Genomic DNA, 19,308 nt, shown 5'->3' on the forward strand with positions numbered 1-19,308 from the left:
TCACCTTGCAACACCTTTGAAATTGCTGTTCAAATAGTAACAGATTATAGTGGGAAAAGAAACTGGACTAGAGCTTGTTTGTACAAACTAAAGTTGTCACTAGACAGTTCACTGTGAATTTCACATAGCTGCAGTGGCCCAAAGTAAAATGCAGTCCTTTGCCATGTTTTATACTAAAGATAGATCTATAACTAGCTTGGAGATGCACTAAAGCAATAATTAATAGACAATATATGCATGTCTCAATTATACACAACTTGTAGAGCTAGATAGAGAGTAAGAGTCCCATTGACCATGGCTTTTGAGGTTTTGGTATCCATTACAGCTTCATATTGGAAACAAAACAAGAGCTTTAGATAAATTGTTACATAAAAATATGTGAACTAGCCATTTATTGACAGATTGGTTGATTTTTGCAGTTCAGGCCACAGCACATCCTCTGGACTCAAGAGCTTTCCATTGAAAATTTCATAAAAGCAGTAAAGGTTTACATCTTCAGTAGAAAAAAAAAAAGCATTATAGAAGCTATTGACCCATCAGTAACATGTTACTAAAAACAGAAGCACTGATCTCCCTCTTGGAAAAAAATGAATAATTATTAAACTACTTCTACTTTAACAGAAGACTTTATATAAGTGAGTCAAACATTATTTTCATCTATATACACATTCATTCATGAAAAAAATAAACAAAAAAAAAAGTTTGTTGAAATGATCCCAGTTCTATGGATCAGTTGGCAACACACACATAAGTTGTTTACAAACAACATTACTCCACATGATGTTAAGTTTGGTCATTAAAATCAAGGCTGCAATGTGTGGGTAGTTATGATTATTGCAGTTGTTAGTCTTGCACACACATTGCACCGAGGCATGTAAGTTAGGACAATACATAGCCAAAAAAACTCAAAGCAAAGCACAACTGAATGAAAGCTTTGAGCAGGCACACAAATCATAACCTGATGTGGCAAATAAGAGTTTCAGTGCTATTAGCAGAAGAGGGTTCTGATCTGTTCCCTCCCATCCATCCATCCTCTAATAAACAATCCTTCAAATCACAAGGATTCATTCATCTGTGAAAAGGTCGTATACCATTATGCATTTATGGCATGTAGGTTGCCAATACATGGCAACTGCATGGGTGGCATCACAGGCTGCTTAATTTATCATTCAATACCTGTTTCTACAGCTGTTCAAAAAAAGAAATTAAGTTTTAGACTGATTTTCTTGGGTTGTTAGGTTTGTTTCTTAAGGAAATTAAGCTTAAGCAGCTTATTAACACACGTGTTGATGGGTATGCACACACACAGAGTCCCCCTCACCACCAATAGCTTTTGAATTTACTGGCTAATTTCAAACAGGTTTCATAGAGCAGCAGAAATTAAGCTCAGTGCCCAAACAGGAGAGAAAAAAAGAAAAATTAGCGCCTGACTGAGGGAAAGGCTACAATTATTAGTCACCAGCAAATCAGCTCAGGGGCGCGTGACAAGAAAGACTTTGTAAGTTCTACTGCTGTCTCCCATATGTAAGTTATGTCTGAGGATAAACTCGAGACACGATGGGTTCCTTATAGACAAGCCCAGAGTTATTTAAAGCACTCATTTGAGACTTTTTTTGCGCTTGTGGATCCTTGTACTTTTTCCAGGGGAAGTGCAAATCTGCTTAGGCCTGTTGATAATTATCTTTCATGGCATCTCAGAAGGAGTCCATGGATCCTCCAAGACTGATGTACCACAAGTTGTAAAATAACTCATCTCATGCAAGCTTTTTGTATCCGCAATTTGGGGCTAGAAGTTTCAGGAAAACCCAAGGAGATTTGCAGTATTTCCTAACTCTGGTTGACCTAGAAATACGGCTTGAGATTGAAACGTAGAGACATGAACTAGAGATACAACCTAATACTAAAGCAACCTCTTTAATAGTGTTTCAGCATTTCTGATCATGGACGAAACAATAAAACCAAGGGCAGGAAGTAACTTTAGCTTTGATTCAAATCCAGCATGATTTTTCAAAGAAGACTCAAGACCACTATTTAACAGATATTTTAAATGAAAGCCCTTTCCTATATCTTGCCCAGACATCTCTTAGTGCTTTGTTGTGGAATACGTTACAGCAACCTCTTCCCCTACTCCCTATCCCAAAAAGGTTTGGTAAGCCTGGGCTTAAGACTTCATATTGTGTCCCAACTCTATGTAGTAGCACGCCCCTTCATACACAGGCAGCCCTAATGGGAGTTGCTCCTTAAAAAGGTGGAAGTCCTACTTTGATTCCTTTTTTTTTTTCGCTAAGCTAAAACCAGAGGAAGATACAGATTCTTTGGGGCAACCTTTCTATAGACTTAACATTGCTATTTGTTTATCAGATGCTCTCACTTAGATTTTCTTATTAAGGTTCTTTCGAAGAGAAATAACATTTCAAATGAAGACGCATCTATTAACTTTCAGAGGTATTACTTATTTGATAGCAGAATTGATGCTTCACTAATCAGCTGTTAGCACAGGGAATTGAAGAGAAATCCACGAGAGCATGCCAAGAATAGGACAAGAGACACATGGCTTAGAATAATACAACACCTTTCTTGGGCCTTCTCAGACTTCCTCAAATTTGCGTATTTGGGAAGAGCAAGACACATTCAGCATTTCAGTTAGTATGACTGGCTCATTCTTACTGGTCCATAAAACTTATCAGAAGGAACATATTTTTCAGTCCTCCTATAAAAAGATTAGCCAATTACTCATATTATCCTTCTGTTTTGTTTCTCATACACACACACACTTCATTGGCATATTCTTGTCACTGGTTTTTGACTAATACATTTTTGGTGTCATTTTTCAGAAAGCAGGCTGTTGATTAGGAAGAAAAATGTAATTATGCTTTCTCTTGAAAAAGGGACTACAAACTGTGCTTTATGACAGCATGTTGACTAGGTACTGCTTTTTTATCAAAACAAAAAGTCCATCAACTCCGCACTGTATTAACAAGGTTCTGGCTCTCAGAGCCCTGAGGGCACCTGGGGCCTTAATGACCCTGGCCAGCCTCACCCAGGACTCCACACACTCACGGCCCTGCCCATGGGCCCCATTGCAGCTCAGACCTAGGGCTTCATGCCTATGCCCAGCCCCATCCTAGCTCGCTGACTGGGCTTCCCAAAAAGCCCCAGACCTATTCTGTAGCCAGACTTATTTCCAGCCTTGTTTCTGACCCTCTATGCCAGATAGTTCTTGTACCGACACTCTTAGGCAGCTCCATCTCCAGTCTGGTCTCCTGCTGTCCTTGACTGGACTGTCCTGGACATATCCCAGACCTGATTCAGCATCTCACCTTCTTTAGGTTTGTCAATGGAGTCTGCCATTGTCACCAGGTAGCATAACCTTGGGCTCTGGGGAAAGAGGGTCTTGCATAGCCTGTGCCAGCATCACTCTTGGTCACAGCTCATCACCTCTGTGTAGGGTAGCCCCTATCGGGCTGCTCCATTACATTAGGTTGAGACAAAAACACGAGAATATGTGTTCTGACCTGAATAACAAGATCATGTTGGAAATCCAAAGGGAAACATCTTTCCCCTTGATCTACGTGCATGCTACGTATGAACAGCCCATTCTGCCTCAGCACAGCTAGTCACAGTGCTGTAGCAAGGCAAACACTGCCCATTCCAAGTACAGAAGAGAAGAGATCAAAGACTTGCTTCAAAATGCTTAACTGCTGCTTTCAAAGGCTTACAGTCAGGAAACAGGAAATACTGCATGCAGAGAGGCAGGTAGGACACAGGCTATGGAAGTTCAGACCAGAATTTCACCCACTGACTGCTGTCACTGCTACTACAGATAAATGAACTGGTCAACCCGAGATAACACAGAAAGCTCACTGGGAAGTACCAGCGTACTTGGAACTAAGGGAACAGGAAGGATTTTAGAGAGGAGGAAAAAAAGAGGAGCTGATGTCTCAAAATATCTTAAGATAGTCAATTATTCATATGCACTAATGGAGAGGGCGAATAGCAGTATTTCCAGTTCAGCATCAGCACATACTTAAGGGGCTGCGAAAAACCACCAGAGGTGTGAAACAGCTGTCAGTCATATTGTGAAAGGCCAAGATTAAATACCCCTCTCACCCAGCAGTCTTAGTCTAAGGATAGCAATCACGAACCAGTCATTCAAAGCTCCCAGAGGGCTTATTCCTGGAAAATGCCTTTAAGAAGGGCCAAGATGGCTTGGAAATACATACAGACAAAACCACATGAACAATCTGCCCACAAATAGTTGTTAATAACTAGAGAATATACATTCACAAGCAGACTGCTCCAAGCCACACTGGTTGTGGGGCAGGGGGGCATATCCTCCTATTCTGACTTCTTCAAATGAGCAACTGAGTATCTCACTAACGTAGGAAATGGAGAGGAAGGAAACCTCATATTTCATCACAAAAGGCAAGTCCAAGAAAAGCAGATGTTTATTTACAGTCTTCTAACGTCCCTGCCTGCCAGACGGTCCTTTGGGCCTCCTTAGTGTGGCACAGCTTAATTCTTCCCAGAGCTGGGCTGACCCTACAGCAAGAAGGAACTGGGGATTTGTACCAAGTGCCAATGACAAGATGACACCACACCGTATCAGGTGCAGATGACCTCATTTTCTGTAGAAGATGACATTAAGAACAGGGCTGTGGGGTTTTTTTTTCCAGGGTTGGGGTAAGGAAGAAGGCTACTTTCGGGGGAAGAAAATAAAACCCAGAAATAATCCTAGGAAATAAATGTCCTGAGGAGGTTACACTAGATAGAAACCTAACTACCCTTTGTTCTTCTTGAAATACCTTCCTCCACCCTTAGCAACCAAACCAGGACCCCATATTACCATTCTAAGTTAAACATGGGCCTTATTGACTCTTGGGAGGCCAGGATTTAAACCTCTTTGTTTTCCCAGAGCAAAACATACATGCTTGCAGAAATCACTCTCATCTGATTCATTTCCTCTGGCATTGTATTGTTAAGTTGTTTAAACAAAATGTTCAGTTTTCTCCTCTTCCTCCCCCTCTCTTTTAGGGCCCGTTTTTCCCCCAGCTGGGAGAAAGTCTAACTTTCTTAATAAGCTGTTACTGTAGCTAATAGCCTAGAGGGAGAAAAGTCCCCTTGTGAACCCTGAAAATACTGTGTATTAGTTCTTGTAAAGTAGACAAATGAAAGCAGGAACACATGTTATACATTAGAGGTTCAAATTTTGATGGTAGGCTGCTGTAGCCTACTCTTGAATTCATTTCACCCCTGCTTCATTGCCTTCTCAAGTTTTCTGAACTTTAGCCATTAAATCTGTGTTTGTATCACTCAGTTTCTGAAGGTTTCCTTTTAGGTGGAGCGAAAGAGCTTCTGACCACACAAGTCCCACTCATCTGCTGGGATCTCTAGTATTTTACGAGATGAGGGATGAATTGAGACAGTCTTACAGACAGGCTGTAAAAAAATAGTCAAACATAACCACATAGCATTTATTACCACAAAAAAAAAAAAAAAAGGGAAAAAGAAAGAGAAACTCAGGTTCTGTAGCCATGCATCTGCTGAAAGAAACCAATTATCTGATTGCTAACCCCAGTTTTAAGAGAGTAACCTATAATATGCCTATGCTCCTCAGACTCAATTACAAACTGCTGTGGGCAAAAGGGCATAAAGCAGGAGAAACCGAACAAACAATCCAGCAGCAAACGTAGGATTTACTATACTTTTCAAGTCAACAGAAGAAAAATGTTTCAGTTGCAGCCTACTGCATCCCAAGGAATAAATACATACATTAAAAGTAATGTAAAACTGTTCAGACCATACCTGTCAGCTACCACCTATAAGAGTCAAGGGTAGGCTTTAACCCAAAGTAATGAAAGCATGCCTTAAAAATGCTTTTATCATCATCACGGCAAGCTTCCCCATAGCCCTGTTGTGTGCAGCATCTCTTGCTTTTCAGAGTAAGAGATAGCTTGTCACCACACGCACCAGGCCATATTAGCCTTAATAACTTGATGCTTTTAAAAATAATGGAAGATCATATCACACCATCATCTCAGTGCAGAGCTGCAAATTACAGGACAAGCCCATAGTCTCCTTTCCACAATACAGTGTGGAAATATATACATTTCCTCACAATACTTGTGAAAATATATACATTTCCTCACAATATATCTGAGGAAAAAAACAACCACCAAAAAAAAGGAGATTTGGGATTAAATTGAACAGCAAACAAGCAGGGGAAAAAACTGGGAGTTCTTGGATAACCTTTCATTCATGCAAAGGCATCTTTGTTTATGCAACAATACCAGATATTAATATTCCGGGAATTATATTTTAACAACAAGCTCCAGCTATTTGTTTTACAGTGAAAAACCCTATGCGACACTTGGTGCATGATGTTGATGAAGAGATGAAATTCTACTCCAGTAAAAAGCAATTTTATTTATTATTACACACAAATATATGGGATATGAATTATATTGAGTAGCTAGGTCATGTGAATCATTGCTCTTTCTAGCTGTCTCAAAGCTTTAGTTGGGTCTAACTGCAGGTAATAGTTTATGCTTCAGATGGAATGACTCTTCTAGAGCAACAGTAAACACAAGCAGAAATTCAGACAGATGACCTAAGTGCTCTGTGTACAGTGTCAGAAGCTAATCCCATCTCTGCAAGGAAGGTGCAAGGGAGAAATATCAGTCAGCGTCAGAGAGGGGGCATGTTCAAGCTCCCTGGCTGATGAGATTCACAGAGCTCTTTAACACATGTTAGGCAGTTACATCATATGCATCGTTCTGGTTCCAGCAGTCTGCTTAATGCATCAAGAGCTGCTGTGGGGGAAAGGAGGCAGAAGAGTGAGCAAACTTCTCATCTGAGTGACCTCAATTAATGCCACAGCCAAGTCTGTGAGGTTTGGATCCAGAACACCTCCTCTCAGCATCCAGATCTAGAGCCTCAATTACTGCCATTACAGAATGAGGGGCCAACAGGGGCAATAAATAAATAATAATTAAAAAAAAAATAATGCATCTTCAGCTGTGACTATCTCCCTCACACATAAAGCCTAATGTGCTTTCATCTGTGTTCATTTGTCCTTGGCACAAGAACAGTCCAGCCAGCAACAGAAGGCTTCAGGAGGATAGGCAGAGACCGTCCCCTTCATGCCAGAGGAAACACTTCTTGCCTTTGGCACTTTTCCCACACACATTAATTCACCTCACTTCATGCTCGAAAATAAGAAGAGGGGGAAAAAAAACCATCATCATTCAATAAGAGCAACATCAATTCACCAGGGGAAACAAAAAAGGCAGGGGAACACTGGGAGGAAATGCTTACATAGGTGCAGGAACAGCCAAGAAAACCAACTAATGAAAAGACAGAAAATAAGCAAATCCCACCCTGCCCTACTCACCCCCCACCTCCAGCTGCAAACCAGCCAGGACATTGTGTCAACCTGGTGAGGGTGCCAAAACTTCCTACTGGCAGACATCCAGGCAGCCAGGGGTTTTTGCTCCCCCCAGGCAGAGGGAAAGCAGGCAGTTCTCTTGGGCAGTAGAATAGCATGGGTGGTTAAAATAGCCATGCCCTGCTATTTGCTTTGCTTGTGGTCCACTGGGCTTGCTACTAACAACTGCCAGATAGGAAGCAGTCTGAGTGCACAAGGCTGCTCTTGCTGTGATGGGACGAGCAGGAGGCAGAGCATGCAGTGCAAAAAAAAAAAAAGGCTGTGATTGCCAGCAATCAGGCTGTCCTGCCTCAGCCACAGAAGGACATAACAGCAAGCTCATACCTCCCTCACGCCTGCGAGCACGCATGCAATCCAAGTGCTGCACTAAGCCTCATGGAAGGTGCAGCCGACTCACAGCCTGTCCCTAAATAACGTTCCTCTAAAGTGATTTTGTTTCTGCCACTGAGAAACTTCCATTTCTCATTGCTCCTTTCTACTTCATCATACTCTATGTAGAGTAAGCACATGGATTTGGAGTGTCCTACATTAGAAGATACCGTCACAAGGCAACTGCATAGCATCTACATGTTGACAGCCATTCAAGGGTGGTGGCAACAACTTTCCACAACAGCTTTCTAGTAGCGAGTAGTCCACAGCTGGTGACAGCTTTACAAATAGACCCAGGAACTGATTCTGACTGAGCTAAAGCAAATCCCCAATTGCCATCAACTCATTTGAGCTGACCCCACTACCCAAACCACTTCACATCCATCCAAGCTTTGAGGTCTCCCACAGGCAGTCCCCAGCCTCACTACCTTGCATACTTTCACCATGAAAGGCTAAAACATCCGAACAGGTCATAAAGCAGCAGACTTTGTCCGCTCATAGCTAAACCTCTGTCTCCAAACAGAATGATGTAGAGACTCCAGGGATGAAAGCTTTGCTTCTGCTTTTGTGTTGTATTATAGAAATGCCAACAGGGACGCAGAGAGAGGGGAAAGGGGCACAGAGAGGTGGAACACTTTATGGGAAAAGGTCTATACTAATGATACAGGAAACCTTTTACCTGTACCATAGCCAGTAGTTACATACCTGTGCTGTAGCCAGCTCTTACGAGTCAGATCCACAAGAGAAGGGAGGAGGAGGGGAGAAGAAACACACGCACAAACAAAAGACATTGCACCCAAGAACTCCCATGCTTTTCTGTGTTCCACTTTCCTCTGGAAGCAGCCAGCCATACACAGTGCGTTGCAAGAGACTAGTCGCATTTTATCTACCCACTTGCAACACTAGATTGTTAAGAATCAGCTTTTTCTTTTTCACTCCGCACACAGGCTGAAGTCATGTTCTTGTTGCCATTTCTACTCCTGAATGTACCTGGACTCAAGTCAGTTACTGGGGAGCACTGAGTTTTACCATAGAACATATGGAAGAGAAGAATGAAGGCATACTGCATTCAGACAAGCAGTGATTTCCCAGAAGGTACGCAGGGCTATTCAAAGTTACGTACAAGTCAAGACTGAGGAATAGAAGAGACTCATCTTCTTTCCCGCGTCTGAAGGAAGACTCCAGTAGTCTTCTGTTGATATCTTCATTCTGTGTACTTTTAATATCACTGGTGTTTGTTCAAGGTTTAAAACCAGCAAATGCTAATCATTGCCTTTGCTGTTCCCATTCAGATCATTAACCTAAAGTCAATGGTCCTGCTTTTGGCACTAGCACATACCCTATGCCTCTGAGGGAAGGTTGAAGACTTCTTACTGTGCATTAGCTCTTTTGCCATGTGCATACAGAACAGGGATTCCTTTCCGGCCAATGCTAGAAAGCAACATGTTCCCTAATCAACAAATTTAGCTCTCATCTCCCCTTGTGCATTTTTAAGTGTTGTAGTGCATAGAGTGATCCCACACAAAACAAACCACACACAAAAAGCCTCAAAAAAACCCCTGAGCACTTACTGGCATGACTCTTACACTGTTCCCATAGAGAGTCTCTTCTCAAAGTGAATGGCTGTAAAAATGAAAATAAATAAAAGGAAAGAGTGTGTAGATTCTGACAGAGTAAGCTAAAAAGGCAAGTGAAGTTATTTTAAAAACAAAAGGCTTCCCCTGGGGCAAGATGATCCTAAGAAATACTCTCGCATTTTCTTCCCACTTTCCAAAAGGCTGCGCAACTCCAGCAGGTTCCTTGTGTAGATGGACAAGAGGCTAAGTGACAACCATTATCAGAGAATTCAAGCACCTTAGCAGCAACCATCTAAGGCAAGGAGTATCTCACTTTTAGACAGAAAACACAGATATACTAAATAGAGGACACAAGCATTCACAACCTACCTGTCCCGACAGCGTAAGTCAGTCTGTGCTAAACATCTAGGCACAAGGGGAGAGCAGAGCCATAGTTTAATAGCTGTTCTGGAGATGTCAATAGTGTTTGAAAACAGCTCACAAAAGCCTCATGTGAGGATTCAGGCCTACATGGCCTTCCGTGAGCTTCATTTCTTGCAGAAGCAACCAATGTTCACCTATTAATGAGACCTCATGGCCTCACAGTTGGCTTTTCCTCACCCAGCTGTGCTCCAAAGCTGTTCTTGCTTGCATAAGCTTAAAGAGATGGAGAGAAATACTCACTCAGGTCTCTAGAGTACAAAGCCAGGAACCTAAACATAGAACCACTCCTTTTCCTTTTGATGGGCTTTCATTGTCAGTGCCGAGAGTGTCATTATGGATCAGCAAGGTGACTACCAAAACACACAAAGGGCTTTTTGTCTTGTGACTTTAACTCCATTCTCTCAAGTGTCTGTCTCTCAAATACAAATGCTAATTCATGCTTTGCTTGTTCTTTTTAAATTCATGCACAGGAAAGATTTCTGTTGCCAAATTGTTATTTTAGTGGTTTCATCAGAAACAAAAGCAGACTAAACAGAAAAATTAACCCTGAGGTTTCAGGAGGAAACGTGGAAAACCTGAACCTGGCAATACCAATCACAATTAACATACTTTCAGGAACACTATTTTTGGTATAGTATCTGCAGCTTGACTTACTGAAGTTTTAAGGACCTCTCTTCCACTTCCTTATGACCTCAGGTTTTCATTCTTGGGTATATTTTATTTCAAAAAGGAAAGAAAAGCGATCCCAAGTGATCTCAGCTCTCTTCTCCATCCCCTTTCATTCTTCCTACCCTGCCAGCTCCTGTGCCTCAGCTGTAGTAAGTTAAATGACCACATCCCAAACTCATCATCTCAGCAGGGAAGAAGTTGTGCTCATTTATGACTGATAGAGGCAGTTCCAGAACTAACAAGAGCTTAAACATCCCTCAGTCCTGGTGGGGTGGGAAGCCATCAGTCCAGGTGGAAGTGTTCCCATGATGCTCACCAGGAACAAGATTTAATATTAAAACACATTTTAATAATCTAAGTGCTGACAGACCCTTTAATGAAACAGCTCTAGCACTCAGTTTATAGCAAGTTAAATAATAATCTATCCCTGAAAGCTTACACCATAAGACCATTAGTAATCTCTACAGCTCTCAAGTAACTTGTTCACAGAATTTTAAAAACACTTAGCAAACACTAATGAATTAAGAGTCACAACACCTTCCAAAGCAAGTGACTGAAATGACCATGATAACATATTGGCTTTTCCTGCCTGTGCTTCAGGTTATTCAAACAATTTGCTTTCTCATCATTCTCCTCAGATGCAACACCCACTCTTCCCTTAGCAACCAATGCATTTGAACCCATTATAGATGCAGAGGCACACAGACATTTTGAATCAATGGGTTAAAAAGGGATTTTCACCTTTTACAAGCTCAGTCATTGCAAAGTCCAGCATTATTTTCCCCATCATCAGCAGGTGGGCTCCAGGGAAGTAATACTGCATGCTGGCTATGGAGGTCGATCTATATTAGATGTTGTTAGAACAGAAGATACATTCCAGAAAAGCAGGCTTCCCATCACCGCCACCCCCTGTGATTTGGTTGATAAGACAGAGAGGCTGAGAGCCCATATGGCAGACTTCTTTCAAGTGAAACTAAACAGAATGATCAGCTCCATTTGCTAATGGACGTTCAGTCTGATAGATGAAACTAAGAGTAGCCCAAAATGCATGCGCTGTAGATACCAGGTCCTAAGCAACAGCTATTTTGTGCTCTAAGTCAGTTCCTATTGGGACACGCAATTTATTAATAGAGATACAGCCAAAAACAACCTACTCCTGAGAAGAAGCGCATGCTGAGGCTCTTTAAATTCACATCTTATTAGGGCAGGAAAGTCAAAGCATCAGGAGTGGAGGTTTCAGTTTCTTCCTTTCACACAGCAATTTGCAGAGTAAAAAAGCTTGCTTAAATTCACACAGAGGCAGAGCTGGTTGCCTAGGGCAGCCAGCAGCCAATGGAGCCATGGCTTTCTTAGCACTTTGAGAGCTCCAGAGAGCCAGCTAGAGGAATGCCCTTGGAGGAAAGGGCCTAGATCTACAGAGTAACACCTCCTCCAGCCCTGACAGTTTTCCCTCCTTCCTGCAATAAGAGCACCTGTACCCCAAGCAAATTTGAATTCTACATATAATGCTAAGAAGTTTTGAGTCACACCTACTAAAAGGCTATTTATTCCTCTTCTAGAGGACCTGAAACAAGTCACCAACAAACAAAATTAAGAAGTGAAATGGAGTAGAGTTAGCACATGCAATCTCACACTATTCACTAGACAAATATACCTCTGCAGATAACTGCATGGAGTACAAAGGAAGAGCAACTTTACATCCAGGCAAAAATCATTCAGTATCTTAAATCACAAGAGTTACCTAAGGCCAAACAGAGAAAACCTCAAAAGAAGCCAGCTTCACATCACAAGTAGACTACCAGACCAGACCCAGGATCTCAGCTTTCCCACTCTACCTAAAAGACAACATTGTCTGGCCAAATACAAGGGAGGGAAAAAAAATTGCTACCAGGAAGCATCAGCAGCTGTGATTGATACAGCAATGAGGCACAAAGGCTTAATTTGAGCCAGTCAGCACCAAAGATAGCTTATTGAGTCCCAGTAACACAAAAGTCCAGCAGGCAAAAATGGTGGGAAAGCCTAGAGCTAGTGCAAAATTGTGCACTGTAGGGAGTTTCTTGTACCTTAGCATTTAAGTGTGTGGCCATTTAAGTGCTCACTTGCACCACTGCTGCAGCTCAGTTGCATTAGAGGCTATTCAGTTCAGTTGCATTAAATCTGTGCTAATCTGCTTTTGAAGGAAAGTCAGCTCCATGGCAATAATAGCATAATGAAGAGGCACCGAAGATGCGTGTTTTAAAGATAAGGTTATTTTTCTCACCTGTAAACAACTTTGTCTTTGAACTTCCAGCTGGTGTTGGAGTTGCAGTACTTGGTCCTGTAATTTCAGTCGCTGTGAAAACTCTTTCTTGTGCCTATTGTTTGGGGTGATAAGAAGAAATAAACTGATATTGGCTTTGTTTGGTTTTGTGTGGTTGTTTTTTTCTTTTTTTCACAGTGAATCAGTTCCAGTGAGTACTGTTGTGAAGTCACTGATTGCTAGCATCGAGAGGTGGGGGTAGAGAAGGTACTGCAATTTTGTGTGGCCAGTGTTGCTTTGTCTCTCTGCTACCTCAGTTGGTGTCTGTTGAGTAGCAGCCATAGTGGCGAGGGGGCAGATTCATCAGCACAAACACGTTCTCTGGTCACACTCCTGCCTCCCTACTTCTCCTAGTGCCTTTTGCAGCATGTGCCACTGATCTCGGTGAAAGCAGGATTTCACTCAGCAAGGCTCTCCAACATAGACTTCTATGAACCTTTAGTGGGTCTACATACCCAATACATGTCTGCTAGCCTGTAGGTTAGTTTTGATTATTTATAGAACAGATGTGACAGAAAAGCAGCAGTTTTTGTTGTTCTTTCAAAATGCACCAAGTTGACCTTTCCAAGAGACAAAGACAAACCAAGTGGGCGCAAACAGACTTAGATCCTCCCTTCTTTGTTTCTTAACAAGACTGTTGGAAGCACTCACTTGGCTGCGAGGAAAATAGTTATTTGTTTTAGGACCCTCTTAGTAACCGCTTCTTCACTCTAAATAGATCATGAGCCATTGTTTTCCTCCTGTCTTTCAAACTACTGCTGGGGCCCAATTTTGCTAAAGTGACTGATTGTGGAGGAGGCTTTTGACTTCCTGGCTCAACTTCTGGCAAGCAAACTACTTGCTGCAGGGTGGTGGCCCCAGGTAGATACCCGTGTTAACTTTGTGTAGATAAGAAATATAATTACACCGAACCCCGATTCAGCAAGAACTTAAAAGAGTCCTCCCTTACCAGACTCAAGCTCTTCTTTCTTTGAGTAGGAGAGAGACAGAGTATAAGCAAGTCACACATTGTCACTGAAGATTAAAAACTGCTGCTTGTTTATTTTTAATTTTAATGAGTGGAAACTTTTTTTAAAAAAGCTATGTAAAACATTAGCCTGAGGATCACAGAATCTGGCCCAAGATCTTTCAAAATTTCACTCGCATGGTTAAATACACACTGCAAAAAGACAATTGTGTCATATATTGTAGGGCATTACTATATAGAATATCTAACTAAAGGAATGATCCAGATACTGAAGGCACTACAAATGTAAATAAAGTTCACTAGGTCGGGCTTGCTTAAATCCCTATTATGCTTCTTTTTCTGAAGGGGGAAAAGTGTTTTCAAATAAGGAAACGTTATTCTCAGAAGGCATCTGGTTTCTTCAAACACATTTGGAAAAAAATCTCTGCTTTGTAATATATAATCATAATTTTTCTTCCACAGAGCTATGTTGTAGGAGAACTTGTTTCTAGCCCTGTTCTTGAATTGCTGTTTCAATTGGCCTCAGACATGACCTTGCTTTTCCCTGGGGTTCACTGAACCCACAGGACAGGACCTGTTGCTATCACTGCCCCTGCTCTGCTCACAAAGCTCAGATTCAGTGGGTCTGTGCCCTGTGGCATGGGGAGCGCGTGGTCCTGGGGTCACCCTTGTCCCTCTGCTTGCCCTCCCTGCATGGAGCAGGTCCCGTGGGCAGCTCCCTGATGCTATTCAGCTCACTACTTTGCCCTTTTCTTGGTCAAGGAGTTTTCATGCTGTTGCTTGTTTATTGTATGGCCGAGATGTTACACAGTTGTGCAGTAGGTTTTTCACTGGTAATATTAAGGCAGAATACTTAGCAGAAGGGCTGGTCACCTCGAGAGGTTACAGCAAAGAATTCAGAATTCTTGATTTCTGTTATTCATTACACTCTATTCATACCAAACTAAATTCTTCATTTTCATGTTACCTCACTCTTAACTGTCTCGTGGTAGGAGTAACACCGCTTATCTACTAGTTGGCTTGTCACAGAGCTTAAGTATACTTTACATTCTTTTAAGGTTTCTTGATGAAATGAAACATTGTCAGTGTGAAAATAATTATTTATAACTGCTGCAGTGCCATCACGCACTCAAATTGCTGTTGTTACACACAAAACACCAGGGTATATTGACATCTGATGTCTGTAGAGAGTTGAGGATGTGTAGAAATGCCTGGGGTTATGCTGACACTGGATACTTCAACACCCTGCTCAATGTTCTTGAAGTCCCAGGACATTCAGCAAACAGTGATACCTGGAGGCAACTCCTGATGGCTTGTTGGCAAGGAGAAGGCTTATGAGCTTCATGAAGCTTTTTCTCTGTTCTTTTCGTTCCTTTTTTTTTTTTTTTAAAAAAAGTATGCAAGGAACAAAAAAGCCAAGCTGAGATAATTTTATATTTACCTAGAAATGCAGAATAGTTACAAGGCAACTCCAAGCCAAGGCTGCTGCTGTTCCATCTCAGGTGATGGCCGGAGTCTTGGATGAGTGACATTTTGTGTCACACCAGCGCTGTTGACTCAACAGGAACTAAGCTGAATTCTCCACATGTCACTCAGACTAAATGCCCCTTGACTCCAGAGCAAAACCTGCCTGATCAATGCCTGAAGGATGCAGCCCTGAAGTATACAGTTCGCTGTTACTGCAAATTAATTGAGAATACCATCTCCATCACTGACTGGAACCATTTCCACTATATCATTATTAATGTTTACATGTTTTGCCAGTGCTTAGAAGGCTTAACTGAGTTTGGAGATACAATGTGCTAGGCAGGGTCTCAGTAAAGAGATAGCATCTGTCTCCAGGAGTCAAAGAGCAATACCTGTAGGAGCAGGGAAAAGAATAATATGCAAGTCCTCTCACTTTCTGCCCTGAGCTCTATCCATCAGGATGCCTTATCTTCCCTGAACTGAAACCAAAAACCAAGGTGTTCTTCCTCCCTCTGCTTAACATAGAAACTGCTAAGGTCATCAAAGTCCAGTCTGCTACAATCACAGAAGACAATTTTTAGTCAAGCTGCTCCTACAACACATGCAATAGGTAAAAATGCTTCCTGGTGTTCCAGCACAGGAAAGACAAAAAGTCACAAACAGAAGGGGAAATAGGGTGTAGTAAATTGCTACATTGCTAAAACCTAATTTTTAAGATTTTGCTTCCAGCCCTGGAGAACTGCCAGTTTGCTTTACAATGCAGTGTTTTCCTTGGTGTTTTGCTTTCCTATTACCAGGTGCTAAACTGGCTAGGCTTCACGCTTGCCTCTCACACAGCAATCTTGGGTCTTTGAAGTAATAATACATGTGTTCAGATGTTGCACAAATAACCATGTCGTGTTGGCCAATTATACTCTGCTTGTCTGTTGTTAACAAACCATGCAATTTCTAGTTTCCTGTAATAAATTCAAGCATAATTATCTTGTAATCTTACAGGTATAAATGTAATTAAACCAGGGAAACATGGTAATAATTACCAGGGAGATACAAAAGACACTATGTTGATCCTAAATGCTTCTGTATGATGCTAATCATGTCACATGGTATTTGTATTTCTTTGATACTTTCCTTAATATCTTTGAGAACAGCTATGTGAAACTGATTATCTTGTACATTATTAACTGGGGCCTTCAATTTAAATTGACTTTCCAGCTTGCAAGGCAATCACATATCTTACATGGGACAGATATGTGACTATTTGGTTCCTAGATAACAACGCAAATGTGAGACTAAGCTACGAATAACAATTGTAGTCGCTCACACCAAAGTAGTTTCATGTTGAATTGCATTGCTTGGTGAGTTTTTTGAGATAGCAGAGATTCTTATGCCCCACGTCGCCTTCCTGACAGGAAACGTCATCTGCCAAACTTCCTGCTTGCCACAGTGGGGAAGGAGAAGACAATAAACATTTTCTTTAGCAGGGCCATTGCATGGCACAGGACATCTGTGGGGAACTGGCTCCCAGCTGGGCAGGAAGAACAGTGAATAAATAGCAAAAAGGGATGAGAAGAGACAAGTACAGTGAGGAGGACAAGTTCAAAACATGTGGGACCTCTGAAAACAATTCACCTGGACACCCCTTCATTTTCTAACACAGTATGAAGCTGAGACCAGCACGATTTTGTGGGTGTCCCTGTACTTTCTGAAGACAGAACCATTCAACAAAGAATATTTTTTAAAGTCCACAGAAGTACTCATGTTTTACAGGGAAAAATAAGTTCTTCTCAAACTTATCCTAAGGGACAGTAGTAATATGTCTTTCTAATAGGCAAAGCCAAAAGGTCAGTTGTTGGGTCACATACGCCTCTCTATAGAGGAAGGACAGAAGGTGAAGGCCCAGTGCACCAAAAAGCTATTGCTCGTGCAAATGCATACATGAAGGCAGCAGTTTTGTCTAACTTAACAGAAGCTCTGCTGGCTTTTCATCTCCCTGGGGCTCATTCCCACTTCATCTGCTAATATAGCAAGTTATATTGAACTGATTCTCATCAAAGGTTGCTGATCAGGATCCAGACTTTCAAGCTGGCAGCAAGCCTTAGGTATAGATTTGTCACAATGGTAAGCAAGGCTAGGATATTTTGAATAAACATGAGCTCCCCTGGTGCAGGGTCAATTTGTCATCTGAATATGAGAAGTGTAGTTATGGGTAGTAAATGCCAGAACAGTAAAAGCCTGGAGAGTCCTGAGAACCCTACCGTGAGTCAGCTCCCCTATCTTGTACACCTAAGCAGAGCAAAAGAGAGAAAAACCCTGGACCGTATTTGCACTTCAAAGGCATTTACATTTAATTTAATAATATTTATAATACATTCAGTGAATAAGCTGCAGTGAATTTCAACAAACTCTTTTATACCTAAGCAAACCTGGGCTCCCAAAGGAGCTGCTGACTCGAGTTAAAGGCACAAGCAAAGCAGACGTTTACGTGACGCAGCAGACTGCTGGGGGCAACGGCATGGTCCTACTGCCCACTGTTTGCCATGCCAGGCTGATGCCTGCTGCTGCCCACAGCCAGAGAGGGCTCCACGTGTATTGGGCAGCTGTAGCTGCTGTCTGGGATGAGTCAGAGGAGAGGGATTCCTTCTTCAGGAGGGGTAGCTACCCTCTCACGCTCCCAGGGTGAGAAGGAAGAGTAAATGTGCCTTTCAGAGACTTCTCTTTGCGTCCTCCCCTGTCTCTGTCCCCCACGGCAGCTTTGTCGGCCCCTCTCCCAGACCGTGGCCTCTCGTCCCAGGCAGCAGAATTCACTGCTACCTGAGCAGCCAAACAGGAAGACGTCTCTTTAAAGGTCAAATGCCCTCACACTGGCATAGGTGCTGTTTGCACAGCCATGCAAATAAAATGGAGCCTATACACTTGGTGAGGAGTGCATTAGGCCCAGGCTCTGGTTGCTCGGGTTGCTCTGTTGGCAGCCAGCCAGCCAGCTGGTATTTAAGGGCAGCGGATGGATGCCATGGCAGCATGGCTGACAAAGGGTCCGGGGCAAGAGCAGAAAGGGGGCTTTTTAGCTAGCCAGTGTTTCTTCTGTTTTGGCGCTGACGAGCTGATGCCTGAACCCTGGCCAGCCCCCGACACAGGCGCTGCCACCTCCTGTAAGCACCAGCTGCAGAAAAATGTCTCCCTGTGCCATGGGGTGCGTAGGATCCACCCTCACACAGAGCCGGGGACACCCCTCCTCACCGCCCCGATGACAGCGAGCAGTAATTTATGTCCAAGGCTATTATCAAGCCCAGGAGGTGCCAAGCACACACGAGAGGAAGCTGAGCGTCCCACACTTGATGGAGCCTTGCCTGTTAGCGGCTTTCTGTGAACACCCCAGACATAAGAAACCCATGTGCCTTTTTCTGAAAACCCAGCTTCATTTCTTACCTTCTTCGAGGCATCACGATGTGCCTGTTGCGCTGCTTAAGCTCTTTCCTGGCAAGACCCAGCAGCATGGAGGGTCCCCTTGGTGCCCTCGGCCTACACAGGTTTCCCTCCTCCTGCACTGAGAGCAGTTGCAGGTGCCTCACCTCTTCATGGCTCGCCAGAGCTCCAGTGCTGAGCTCCTCCGCTCTGTATATGCAAAAAAACCCCAGCTTTATCTAGTAATGGCCTGGAAATTTTTCTCATGCCTAGGGACACCATTTAGCAAAAAGCCCCTCCTGCTCCCTGAGAGGTGCTGTTTACCGGGGGCTACCACCCCAGGCCTGACCGTCGCCATGCTGCAGCTGCATCACAGGCCGGCCCCTGCCTGTCCCTGTGCCCACCGACCAGGACCTGCCCTGGCCCCGTGGATGGACCCCGGCTGAGCCCACTGCACCCCAGGGTGTCCTCTCGCCATGAGGGGCTGCGGGTTCAGGAAGGGCCTGCCCTCATCACTGCTCTGATTAGCTAAGAGAAGTGACTTCTCCTTAGGAGGTGGAAAGGTTTTCCTTAGGAAAAATGGCTCCTCTGTAAAAGGCAGCAGAGAACAAACCTGGTTCAGTACATGATTTCCTCTGGGGTTTTGTTGTTGCTGCTAATCGCTCCTCTCCTCTTGCCGCTTGTGACA

General features: G+C 43.0%; 1 protein-coding gene across 1 annotated transcript in view; it reads right to left on the reverse strand.

The window, feature by feature from the left end:
- LMNTD1 (lamin tail domain containing 1) overlaps window positions 1-19,308 on the reverse strand; it is a 223,672-nt gene that overhangs the window by 185,210 nt on the left and 19,154 nt on the right. The window contains exon 2 of the mRNA XM_074572755.1: window positions 12,746-12,839. The gene's annotated coding sequence lies outside the window, so the exon portion shown is untranslated. The remainder of the gene's footprint in view (window positions 1-12,745; window positions 12,840-19,308) is intronic.

This window comes from Larus michahellis, chromosome 1, assembly GCF_964199755.1.
Source record: "Larus michahellis chromosome 1, bLarMic1.1, whole genome shotgun sequence".
Taxonomy (NCBI): Eukaryota; Metazoa; Chordata; class Aves; order Charadriiformes; family Laridae; genus Larus; species Larus michahellis.